Genomic DNA, 14280 nt, shown 5'->3' on the forward strand with positions numbered 1-14280 from the left:
ATCGCTTTTTTGTAAAAAGAGGGCGACTAAATTACCACCTCATCGACAGGGGGATTGTGCGATAGATCTCCAGGTTAACGCTGCGCTTCCCAGGAGTCACGTGTACCCCTTGTCACAGGAGGAGACGGCGGCTATGGAGACATATGTCACGGAATCCCTGGGACAGGGGTACATTCGGCCCTCCATCTCACCCGCTTCCTCGAGTTTCTTTTTTTGTGAAGAAAAAGGAGGGAGGTCTGCGTCCGTGCATTGATTACCGAGGTCTAAACGCTATTACGGTGGGGTTTAGTTACCCACTACCTCTCATCGCTACGGCGGTGGAATAATTTCACGGAGCGCAGTTCTTCACAAAACTGGATCTCAGGAGCGCGTATAACCTGCTGCGTATCAAGAAGGGAGACGAGTGGAAAACCGCCTTTAGTACCACATCGGGCCATTATGAGTACCTCGTCATGCCGTATGGGTTGAAAAATGCTCCAGCCGTCTTTCAATCCTTTGTTGACGAGATTCTCAGGGACCTGCACGGGCAGGGCGTGATTGTATATATCGATGACATTCTGATATATTCCGCCACCCGCTCCGCGCATGTGTCCCTGGTGCGCAAGGTGCTTGGTAGACTGCTGAAGCATGACCTATACGTTAAGGCTGAGAAGTGTGAGTTTTCCAAACGAGCCGTCTCCTTTCTGGGTTATCGCATTTCCACCACGGGGTGGTGATGGAGTGTGACCGCGTTAAGGCCGTGCGTAATTGGCCGACTCCAACCACGGTGAAGGAGGTGCAGCGGTTTTTAGGCTTTGCCAATTACTACCGGAGGTTTATCCGGGGTTTTGGCCAGGTAGCGGCTCCCATTACCTCACTGCTGAAGGGGGGGCCGGTGCGTTTGCGATGGTCGACGGAGGCGGACGGAGCCTTCAAGAAATTGAAGACGCTGTTCACCGACGCACCCGTGTTGGCGCACCCGGACCCGTCTTTAGCGTTCGTAGTGGAGGTGGACGCATCCGAGACTGGGGTGGGTGCCGTGCTATCACAGCGCTCGGGTGCGCCATTGTAACTACGATGTGGGGGACAGGGAGTTGCTAGCAGTGGTTAAAGCTTTGAGGGTGTGGCGGCACTGGCTTGAGGGGGCTAAACACCCCTTTCTCATCTGGACCGACCACCGAAACCTGGAGTACATCCGGGCAGCGAGGAGACTGAATCCACGTCAGGCGAGGTGGGCCATGTTCTTCGCCCGGTTTAGGTTTACCATCTCCTATAGACCGGGTTCCCTAAATACTAAGGCCGACGCGCTGTCCCGTCTCTATGACACGGAGGACCGGCCCATCGATCCAACTCCCATCATTCCAGCGTCTAGGCTGGTGGCACCTGTGGTATGGGAGGTGGACGCGGACATCGAGCGGGCATTGGTGTTGGAACCTGCGCCTGCGCAGGTGCCCGTGGGGCGCATGTATGTGCCGCTCGGTGTTCGTGATCGTTTGATTCGGTGGGCGCACACGCTACCTACTGCGGGTCATCCTGGTGAGGCGAGGACAGTGGGGAGTCTAAGGGGGAAGTACTGGTGGCCCACCTTAGCTAAGGACGTGAGGTCCTATGTCTCTTCCTGTTCGGTGTGTGCCCAGAGTAAGGCTCCTAGGCATCTACCAAGAGGGAAGTTACAGCCCCTCCCCGTTCCACAACGACCATGGTCGCACCTGTCCATTGACTTCCTGACAGATCTTCCCCCCTCTCAGGGGAACACGGCGATTCTGGTGGTTGTGGATCGGTTCTCTAAGTCCTGCCGTCTCCTCCCATTGCCCGGTCTCCCTACGGCCCTGCAGACTGCGGAGGCCCTATTTACCCACGTCTTCCGGCACTACGGGGTGCCGGAGGACATTGTCTCTGATCGAGGTTCCCAGTTCACATCCAGGGTCTGGAGAGCGTTTATGGAGCGGCTGGGGGTCTCGGTCAGTTTGACCTCCGGTTATCACCCCGAGAGCAATGGGCAGGCGGAGAGGGTGAACCAGGAGGTGGGCAGGTTCCTGAGGTCATATTGCCAGGACCGGCCAGGGGAGTGGGCGAGGTATATTCCCTGGGCTGAGTTAGCCCAGAACTCACTTCGCCACTCCTCTACTAACATATCACCCTTTCAGTGTGTGTTAGGTTACCAGCCGGTCCTGGCACCATGGCACCGGAGTCAGACCGAGGCTCCTGCGGTGGAGGACTGGGTCCAGCACTCCAAGGAGACCTGGAGAGCCGTCCAGGACTCACTAAAGGAGGCCAGTGCGCGGCAGAAGAGGAGTGCTGACCGCCACCGCAGTGAGGCGCCCGTGTTCGCACCGGGAGACAGGGTCTGGCTCTCGACCCGGAACCTGCCCCTCCGCGTGCCCTGCCGGAAGCTGGGGCCGCAGTGTGTGGGGCCCTTCAAAGTCCTGAGGAGGATAAACGAGGTGTGTTATCGGTTGCAACTCCCTTCCTATTACCGTATTAACCCCTCGTTTCATGTGTCTCTCCTCAGGCCGGTGGTAGCTGGTCCCCTTAACGAAGATGAGGTGCCGGAGGTCCCTCCGCCCCCTCTGGACATCGGGGGGTCCCCGGCGTACAGCGTACGGGCCATTCTGGACTCGCGACGCCGGGCGAGGGGCCTACAGTACCTCGTGGACTGGGAGGGGTACGGGCCGGAGGAGAGGTGCTGGGTGCCGGCGGCGGACGTCCTGGACCCATCTATGTTGAGGGAGTTCCACCACCTCCGTCCGGATCGCCTGCCCCTCGCCCTCCGGGTCGACCTCGAGGCCGGTGTCGGCGCGCTGCGGGAGCCACGCGTCAGGAGGGGGGTACTGTCACGATTCCCACCGACGGTGGCGCCCCCTCCTGCTCGGGTGGCGCTCGGCGGTCGTCGTCACCGGCCTATTAGCTGCCACCGATTCCCTTTTGCTTTTCCCTTTTTTTATTTTGTGACACCTGTGGTCAATTAGCCATTAGAGGGGCTATTTAGTTTAGCTGGCCCGCTCCTGTTCGTGCGGGATTAATGATTGTTTCTTGTGTGACGGCTTGTGTTCATGTCGACGTTGTTGTACGCCGCATGTATTTTCTCCCCTGTGTGTGGGAACATTTGTTTTTTTGTGAGTGTATATTAAAAACACCACTACCCTGTGTTCGCTGCTTCCTGCGCCTCATTCCTCCTCCACAATTACCAAGCCGTAACATTTGCTGACAACACAACAATAGTAGGCCTGATTACCAACAACGACGAGAAGGCCTACTGACAGAAGGGAGGCACTCTGATGGCATAGTGCCAGCTAAACAACCTCTTCCTCAACGTTAGCAAAACAAAGGAGCCAATTGTGGACTTCAATAGCAAGCAGGCTGAGCACGCCCCCATCCTCATTAATGGGGCAGCCATGGAGACTGTCAAAAACCTCAAGTTTCTCGGCGAGCTGAAATGGTCAAACCACACGAACAACGTGGACAAGAAGGTACGACAGCAACTTTTCAACCCCAGGAGGCTAAATAAATATCCCTGTAGGCCCTCACAGTGTTGTCCATCCCTAACTATAACATTCTCTAACAAGATAGAACTGCCAAAGGGGGCAGAGTTGCAATCTACTGAAGAGATAGCCTGCAGAGTTTTGTCATACTATCCAGGTCTGTGCCCAAACAATTTGAGATTCTACTTTTGAAAATCCACCTTTCCAGAAACAAGTCTCTCACCGTTGCCGCTTGTTAAAGACCCCCTTCAGCCCCCAGCTGTGCTCTGGACACCATATGTGAATTGATTGCCCCCCATCTATCTTCAGAGTTCGAACTGTTAGGTGACCTAAACTGGGACATGCTTAACACACCCCGACCGTCCTACAGTCTAAGCTATATAACCTCAATCTCACACAAATGATCAAGGAACCTACCAGGTACAACCCTAAATCCGTAACCATGGGCACCCTCTTAGATATCATCCTGACCAACTTGCCCTCTAAATACACCTCTGCTGTCTTCAACCAGGATCTCAGCGATCTCTGCCTCATTGCCTGCGTGCATAATGGGTCCACGCACAAACGACCACCTCTGATCACTGTCAAACGCTCCCAAAAACACTTCAGAGAGCAGGCCTTTCTAATTGACCTGGCCCGGGTATCCTGGAAGGATATTGACCTCATACTGTCAGTAGAGGATGCCTGGTTGCTCTTTAAAAGTGCTTCCTCACCATCTTAACCTCTCTAGGGAAGGTGGGACGAAATCGTCCCACCTACGTAACAGCCAGTGGAATCCTGTGGCACGTTATTCAAATACCTTAGAAATGCTATTACTTCAATTTCTCAAACATATGACTATTTTACACCATTTTAAAGACAAGACTCTCGTTAATCTAACCACACTGTCCGATTTCAAAAAGGCTTTACAACGAAAGCAAAACATTAGATTATGTCAGCAGAGTACCCAGACAGAAATAATCAGACACCCATTTTTCAAGCTAGCATATAATGTCACATAAACCCAAACCACAGCTAAATGCAGCACTAACCTTTGATGATCTTCATCAGATGACAATCTTAGGACATTATGTTATACAATACATGCATGTTTTCAAAAACCAGCTTTTTACATTAGCATGTGACGTTCAGAACTAGCATACCCCCCGCAAACTTCCGGTGAATTTACTAAATTACTCACGATAAACGTTCACAAAAAACATAAACATTATTTTAAGAATTATAGATACAGAACTCCTCTATGCACTCGCTATGTCCGATTTTAAAATAGCTTTTCGGTGAAAGAACATTTTGCAATATTCTAAGGAGATAGCCCGGCATCACAGGGCTAGCTATTTTGACACCCACCAAGTTTAGCCCTCACCAAAGTCAGATTTACTATAAGAAAAATGTTATTACCTTTGCTGTTCTTCGTCAGAATGCACTCCCAGGACTTCTACTTCAATAACAAATGTTGGTTTGGTTCAAAATAATCCATAGTTATATCCAAATAGCGGCGTTTTGTTCAAGACACTATCCGAAAGGGTAAAGAAGGGTGACGCGCCCGACGCGTTTCATGACAAAAAAATTCTAAATATTCCATTACCGTACTTCGAAGCATGTCAACCGCTGTTTAAAATCAATTTTTATGCCATTTTTCTCGTAAAAAAGCGATAATATTCCGACTGGGAATCTGTGTTTTAGTACAAAGAGAGAGAAAATAAAAACATGGGGTCGCCTCGTGCACGCGCCTCAGTCTGATTGTCCTCTGATAGACCACTTACCAAAGGCGCTAATGTTTTTCAGCCAGGTGCTGGAATTACATCATTCAGCTTTTTCCCGGGTTCTGAGAGCCTATGGGAGCCGTAGGAAGTGTCACGTTACAGCAAAGATCCTCAGTTTTCAATAAAGAGAGTCAAGAAGAACAAGAACTTGTCAGACAGGCCACTTCCTGTAAGGAATCTTCTCAGGTTTTTGCCTGCCATATGAGTTATTTTATACTCACAGACACCATTCAAACAGTTTTAGAAACTTTAGGGTGTTTTCTATCCAAAGCCAATAATTATATGCATATTCTAGTTTCTGGGCAGTAGTAATAACCAGATTAAATCGGGTACTTTTTTATCCGGCCATGTAAATACTGCCCCCTAGCCCTAACAGGTTAAATAAGCATGCCCCATTCAAAAAATGTAGAACTAAGAACACCCCAGACTTGACTGCCCTTGACCAGCACAAAAACATCCTGTGGCATTCTGCATTAGCATTGAATGGCCCCCGCGATATGCAACTTTTCAGGGACGTCAGGAACCAATATACTCAGTCAGTTAGGAAAGCTAAGGCTAGCTTTCAAACAGAAATTTGCATAATGTAGCACTATTTCCAAGAAGTTTTGGGACACTGTAAAGTCCATGGAGAATAAGAGCACCTCCTCCTAGCTGCCCACTGCACTGCGGATAGGGAACACTGTCACAACTGATAAATCTATAATAATTGCTCATTTCAATAAGCATTTTTCTACATCTGGCCATGCTTTCCACCTGGCTACCCCTACCCCAGCCAACATCTCAGCACCCCCTGCACCCCTCAGCACCCCCCCACCCACCCCACCCCACTTCTCCCAAATCCAGACAGCTGATGTTCTGATAGAGCTGCAAAATCTGGATCCTTACAAATCAGCTGAACTAGACAATCTGGACCCTCTCTTTACAAAATTATCCGCCAAAATTGTTGCTAGCCTATTCAACCTCTCTTTCGTATCGTCTGAGATCCCCAAAGATTGGAAAGCTACCGCGGTCATCCCCCTCTTCAAAAGGGGAGACCTTCTAGACCCAAACTGTTCTAGACCTATATCCATCCGGCCAAACCTTTCTAAATTCTTCGAAAGCCAAGTGAACAAACAGATCACCGACCATTTCGAATCCCATCGTACCTTCTCCACTATGCAATCTGGTTTCTGAGCTGGTCATGGGTTCATCTCAGCCAAGCTCAAGGTCCAAACCATATCATAACCACCATCGATAAGAGACAGTACTGTGCAGCCGTCTTCATCGACCTGGCCAAGGCTTTCGACTCTGTCAATCACCGCATTCTTATCGGCAGACTCAATAGCCGTGGCTTCTCAAATGACTGCCTCGCCTGGTTCACCAACTACTTCTCAGATAGAGTTCAGTGTGTCAAATCGGAGGGCCTGTTGTCCGGACCTCTGGCAGTCTCTATGGGGGTGCCACAGGGTTAACCTGTTAGGGCTAGGGGGCAGTATTTACACCGCCGGATAAAAAACGTACCCGATTTAATCTGGTTACCACTCCTACCCAGTAACTAGAATATGCATATACGTATTACATATGGATAGAAAACACCCTAAAGTTTCTAAAACTGTTTGAATGGTGTCTGTGAGTATAACAGAACTCATTTGGCAGGCAAAAATCTGAGAAGGTTTCATTCAGGAAGTGGCCTGTCTGACAAGGTGTCGTTCTTCTTGTCTCTGTTTATTGAAGAGTGAGGATCTTAGCTGTCCCGTGACACTTCCTACGGCTGCCATAGGGTCTCAGAAGGCGGTAAAAAGCTGAATCGTGGCTTTGCAGGCTCTGGCTGAAAAAAAGTAGCGCGTTTGGGTAGTGGCTGGTTACAGTACTGTGAGACTCAGGCTCGTGCCCGCGTCGACCGAAAGCTTTGTTTACTTTCCTCTGTTTAGCTAAATGGACATTCCCGGTCGGAATATTATCACTTTTTTTACGAGAAAAATGGCATAAAAATGGATTTTAAACAGCGGTTGACATGCTTCGAAGTACGGTAATGGAATATTTAGATTTTTTTTTGTCACGAATTGCGCCATGCGCGTGACCCTGATTTACCATTTCAGATAGTGTCTGGGACGCACAAACAAAACGCCACTATTCGGATATAACGATGGATTATTTTGGACCAAACCAACATTTGTTATTGAAGTAGCAGTCCTGGGAGTGCATTCTGACGAAGACAACAAAAGGTAATCAAACTTTTATAATAGTAAAGCTGATATTGGTGAGTGCTAAACTTGCCGGGTGTCTAAATAGCTAGCCCGTGATGCCTGGGCTATGTACTTAGAATATTGCAAAATGTGCTTTCACCAAAAAAGCTATTTTAAAATCGGACATATCGAGTGCATAGAGGAGTTCTGTATCTATAATTCTTAAAATAATTGTTATGCTTTTTGTGAACGTTTATCGTGAGTAATTTAATAAATTGTTAGCGAATTCCCCGGAAGTTTGCGGGGGGTATGCTAGTTCTGAACGTCACATGCTAATGTAAAAAGCTGGTTTTTGATATAAATATGAACTTGATTGAACAAAACATGCATGTATTGTATAACATAATGTCCTAGGGTTGTCATCTGATGAAGATCATCAAAGGTTAGTGCTGCATTTAGCTGTCTTCTGCTAGCTTGAAAAATGGGTGTCTGATTATTTCTGGCTTGGTACTCTGCTGACATAATCTAATGTTTTTCTTTCGTTGTAAAGCCTTTTTGAAATCGGACAGTGTGGTTAGATTAACGAGAGTCTTGTCTTTAAATAGCTGTAAAATAGTCATATGTTTGAGAAATTGAAGTAATAGCATTTCAAAGATTTTGAAAATCGCACCACAGGATTCAACTGGCTGTTACGTAGGTGGGACGAATTCGTCCCGCCTAGCCCAGAGAGGTTACATTTTTGGGCCGACTCTGCTCTGTATATATCAATGATGTCGCTCTTGCTGCTGGTGATTCTCTGATCCACCTCTACGCAGATGACACCATTCTGTATACATTTGTCCCTTCTTTGGACACTGTGCTAACAAACCTCCAAATGAGCTACAATGCCATACAGCACTCCTTCCATGGCCTCCAACTGCTTTTAAATGCTAGTAAAACTAAGTGCATGCTCTTCAACTGATTGCTGCCCGCATCCTCCCTCCCGACTCGCATCACTACTCTGGACGGTTCTTACTTAGGATTTGTGGACAACTACAAATAACTAGGTGTCTGGTTAGACTGTGAACTCTCCTTCCAGACTCACATTAAGCATCTCCAATCCAAAATAAAATCTAGATTCGGCTTCCTATTTCGCAACAAAGCTTCCTTCACTCATGCTGCCAAACATACCCTCGTAAAACTGACTATCCTACCGATCCTTGACTTCGGGTGAGGTCATTTACAAAATAGCCTCCAACACTCTACTCAGCAAACTGGATGTAGTCTATCACAGTGCCATCCATTTTGTCACCAAAGCCCCACATACTTCCCACCACTGCGACCTGTATGCTCTCGTTGGCTGGCCCTCACTACATATACATCGCCAAACCCACTGGCTCCAGGTCATCTATAAGTCTATGTTAGGTAAAGCCGGTCATCCCCAAAGCCAACACTTCCTTTGACCACCTTTCCTTCCAGTTCTCTGCTGCCAATGACTGGAACGAATTGCAAAAATCACTGAAGCTGGAGTCTTATATCTCCCTCTCTAACTTTAAGCATCAGCTGTTAGAGCAGTTTACCGATCACTGTACCTGTACACAGCCAATCTGTAAATAGCACACCCAACTACCTCATCCCCATATTGTTACTTATCCTCTTGCTCTTTTACACCCCAGTATTTCCACTTGCACATCATCATCTGCACATCCATCACTCCAGTGTTAATGCTGAATTGTAATTATTTCGCCTCTATGGCCTATTTATTGCATTATCTCCCTACTCTTCTACATTTGCACACACTATACATAGATTTTTTCTATTGTGTTCTTGACTGTACATTTGTTTTAGTGTAACTCTGTGTTGTTTTTGTCGCACTGCTTTGCTTTATCTTGGCAGGGTCGCAGCTGTAAATGAGAGCTTGTTCTCAACTGGTCTACCTGGTTAAATAAAGGTGAATTTTTTATTTTATTTTAAAGATGCTGGCAGTATAGGAGCATCATGGCAAAAACTGTCAGACTGGCCAATAGCTTCTATCCACATACCATCAGGAGGCTGAATAGACACCACTAGGCAGCTACCTGCTCCCCCTGTCCCTCTGCTGCCACCCGCACCCCCCCCCCCACACACACACACACACACACACACACACATTGACCCCACAGTGTTTTTAACAGAGAGCCAGATGGTGGGGAACAAAAAGTTTGTCAATTACATTGATTCCTAGAGACAGGTGCCAGTTAAAGTGCTGTCACTGATAACTTTGATAAATCCTGAACACCGGATTTAAAGTAGTTCGTTATTCCCCTCATTATTTGGAGTGACACATGCAGTGCTTTTCGACAAATGGATCCATTGCCTCACAATAACGCCACTTGAATCCAAGTCAGGAAGACTTTTCTCTCAGCCTTAAAGGGAAAAAAAAATCTAACCAGAAACTTCAATACTCTTAGTGGTACTGGGGACCTTTTCTGTTGCCTTGGAATAAATTGCCCTTTAATTGAATGAGGGTATAGGTGTTCTTAAATCTTTACAACACAAATGAATGTATGCTTTTGGTAGTTTTTTTTCCATCTCAACCCAGGAGGGAAAAGAGAGTTTCCAAGACTGATTGGGAGCTATTGCCCACTAAACAATTCATATTCAAAATGTGGGGAACAGATTGACAATCTAATTCAATCACAATTATAATTTCCCCAACATTTATTTTAACTAACTGCACGTCATTCTGCATGTTTTCCCCAAAGAAAAAATTATTGTCAGTAATCATACAACAACAGAGGTAGATTGAATTATTTTGGCCTTTGATTGACTGAATTGATTTCCTGGAGTGTACCTAGCAATACAGACACCTACCTAAAACACTAACACCTTTAACACAGACTGGAGTTAGTAAGCAAGATATAATGTGTAGATAACCTCTAGGAAAGGTTTTTTCATTTTATAGACAGTCAATAACAACACTGGTAATATCATCTGGTTCTAACTATGTATTTTGGTACTGCACCTTTAATATTTTTGACACACAGGAGGCTGCTGAGGGGAGGATGGTTCATAATAATGGCCGGAACAGAGCAAATGGAATGGCATCAAACACCTGGAAACCACATGTTTGATGTATTTGATATCATTCCACATATTCCGCTCCAGCCATTACCACAAGCCTATCCTCCCCAATTAAGGTGCCACCAACCTCCTGTGTTTTGAACACTTCTTTGTGTACAAATGAAAACAAGATAGATTGGATTTTGGCTCTGGATGATCAAAGAGCTACAATGGAATACAAGCAGGTAAAGAAATAAGAATGCAGTGGAGAGAAAAGAAAGATGTCAATTGATTCCGCATTCATTTCCTAGGAAATGTCTTATCTGAATATGAAGGGCCAATCACTGTTTGATTGTGCTGATCATAGCCCACATACTTCACTCAGCTCTGTGTATTTGCAATGGCACAGAGTGAATGGATGAAATGTATGGCTGCAACTCCAACATGTCAAATTGTGGCCTTCCGCCACTTTACATTTTAGTAATTTGGCAGACGCAATTATCCAGTGACTTAAATGAACAATAAAGGTTAAGTGCCTTGCTCAAGGGCACATCGGACGATTTTTCACCTTGTGGGCATGGGGATTTGAACCAGTGACCTTTCGGTTACTGGCCCAATGCTCTAAACCGCTAGGCTACCTTCTTTAAGATCAGTGGGCTTTTAAAGATGAGATAGGAACAGCTACCTGAAATGTGTTTAGATCCACAATGTTTGCTTGCTAACTTAGTGTTAACTACAGGAAGTTGAACACAAAACACATGCCAACATTCTCAAGAACAAACCTATTTTTCTCTCATGGGGTACAATACCATCATTTCACTATGAAATCATGACACAGGCATGGCAGAGGCTTTTGTGTTGTTTTACCTTTATTTAACTAGGCAAGCCAGTTAAGAACAAATTCTTATTTTCAATGATGGCCTAGGAACAGTGGGTTAACTGCCATATAACCCCTCAGATTTGTCCTGTGGCTAGTAGTTGCTAAGTGGCTAGTAGTATTTCTCTGAAGGAATAAGAAATTAGAAGTTGGCTTTAGCTAGACCAGATTGGGAACCTATCTCCCAACTAGCTACCAAGAAGCCATTTCAGGCTATCAATCAAGTTAGAGTAGCTAGCTTGTTTAACTATCTTAGCTGGCATGCCTACTGGCAAGGTTTGTAGACTTTAGAAAAGCAAGCAATAACTAAATGTGCGTAATAAGACTCATATTCCTTTCAACCCTTTACCCAGATTTTAGCAGAGAAGGATATTTAGTTTCTTTAAAAAAAAATAACCACCGGTTAGGAGGACACAGACAGTTCAAGAGGTTTGCTCAGATATACAGACAAAGACATATCTTTTTACATTAAATTAAGCATAAAAATTATGGCTCTAGATTGCTGGAAAAAGCTGTTTCAGGTGTTTGAAAAATGCTAAATTCTCCAACTACCCCCCAGCCATCTTCATGTACCTTGTGCCCCCTCAGATTTGTGGGTGCATGACGCCCCTGCTAATCACCTAACAGCTTTCTGTTAAGGTTGGCGCCAATGTAGCACAACATTACCATTAGAGTAAACAGTTAATCAGTGACTCCATCGAAACTTGAACAATGGTCATCAAATTTGTTAAAAGGTTTTAAAAGCAATTTTTATAAACACAACCATTGGAAAATGGATGAAGATACTCCAAACTTTTAGAATTTTTATAATCCATCAAATATTGACTGAATTAAAGCACATAAACTATTTTACTGAGTTCAGGGATTTCGGTGGGAATTCAGCAATTCAATTTATTATCAAATGTACATTTTCTTTGCTTAGAATGCACTCATATATATATATATATATATATATATATATATATATATATATATATATATATATATACACACATTTTGTTGTTGTCTGGTATCTAGTATTTTTTTCATATTTTGTGTTAAGATATAGAAAATGTAATTTGCATAAATGCACCAGGTGAATTTGTAATACACTAACATAAAGGGGTGGAACCAACCTGGACTCAACTGCATGCTTGTCGTATTCACCAGAGTCTTGACCTGACTGCAGATTCACATTATAACCAACTTCAGTGGGCAAATGCTCACCTTCCATGGCCACTGGCACGGATGAATCCCGGTTTCAACTGTACCGGGCAGAAAGCAGACAGCGTATATGATATCGTGTGGGCGGGCAGTTTGCTAATGTCAACGTTATGAACAGAGTGCCACATGGTGGCGGTGGGGTTGTGGTATCGGTAGGCATAAGCTACAGACAACAAACACTATTGCATTTTATCGATGTCAAACTTTATGCACAGAGATACCATGACGAAATCCTGAGGCCCAGTCATGCTATTCATCCACCGCCATCATCTCATAATTCAGCATGATAATGCAGGGCCCAATGTCGCGAAAATCTGTACACAATTCTTGGAAGCTGGAAAAGCCCCAGTTCTTCCATGGCCTGCATAATCACCAGACATGTTACCTACTGAACATGTTTGGGATGCTCTGGATTGACGTGTACGACAGCGTGTTCCAGTTCCTGACAATATCCATTGAAGAGGAGTGGGAAAACATTCCACAGGCCACAATCAACAACCTCATCAACTACAGTTGAAGTCGGAAGTTTACATACACTTAGGTTGGAATCATTAAAACTCGTTTTTCAACCACTCCACAAATGTCTTGTTAACAAACTATAGTTTTGGCAAGTCGGTTAGGATATCTACTTTGTGCATGACAAGGAATTTTTCCAAAAATTGTTTACAGACAGATTATTTCACTTATAATTCACTGTACCACAATTCCAGTGGGTCAGAAGTTTACATACACTAAGTTGACTGTGCCTTTAAAAATCTTGGAAAATTCCCGCAAATTATGTCATGGCTTTAGAAGATTCTGATAGGCTAATTGACATCATTTGAGTCAATTGGAGGTTTACCTGTGGATGTATTTCAAGGCCTACCTTCAACTTCAGTGCCTCTTTGCTTGACATCAATGGGAAAATCTAAAGAAATCAGCCAAGACCTCAGAATTTTTTTTTAGCCTTCCACAAGTCTGGTTCATCCTTGGGAGCAATTTCCAAATGCCTGAAGGTACCACGTTCATCTGTACAAACAATAGTACGCAAGTATAAACACCATGGGACCACACAGCCATCATACCGCTCAGGAAGGAGACGCATTCTGTCTCCTAGAGATGAACGTGAATGTGAAAAGTGAAAATCAATCCCAGAACAACAGCAAAGGACCTTGTGAAGATGCTGGTGGAAATGGGTACAAAAGTATCTATATCCACAGTAAAATGAGTCCTATATCGATATAATCTGAAAGGCCGCTCAGCAAGGAAGAAGCCACTGCTCCAAAACCACCATATAAAGCCAGACTATGGTTTGCAACTGCAAATGGGGACAAAGATCGTACTTTTTGGAGAAATGTCCTGTGGTCTGATGAAACACAAATAGAACTGTTTGGCCATAATGACCATGGTTATGTTTGGAGGAAAAAGAGGGATGCTTGCAAGCCAAAGAACACCCTCCCAACCGTGAAGCACGAGGGTGGCAGCATCATGTTGTGGGGGTGCTTTGCAGCAGGAGGGACTGGTGCACTTCACAAAATAGATGGCATCATGAGAAGGAAAAATATGTGGATATATTGAAGCAACATCTCAAGACATCAATCAGGAAGTTAAAGCTTGGTTGCAAATGGGTCTTCCAAATGGACAATGACCCCAAGCATACTTCCAAAGTTGTGGCAAAATGGCATGACACCAATCCCGTCAACGGGACTGAGTTTGACAATAGTCAGTGAAAAATCAGAGCACCAAATTCAAAACCACAAATCTAATAATTTCAATTTCTCAAACATACGACTATTTTACACCATTTTATA

The sequence above is a fragment of the Salmo salar genome, chromosome ssa09 (genome assembly GCF_905237065.1).
Source record: "Salmo salar chromosome ssa09, Ssal_v3.1, whole genome shotgun sequence".
Lineage (NCBI taxonomy): Eukaryota > Metazoa > Chordata > Actinopteri > Salmoniformes > Salmonidae > Salmo > Salmo salar.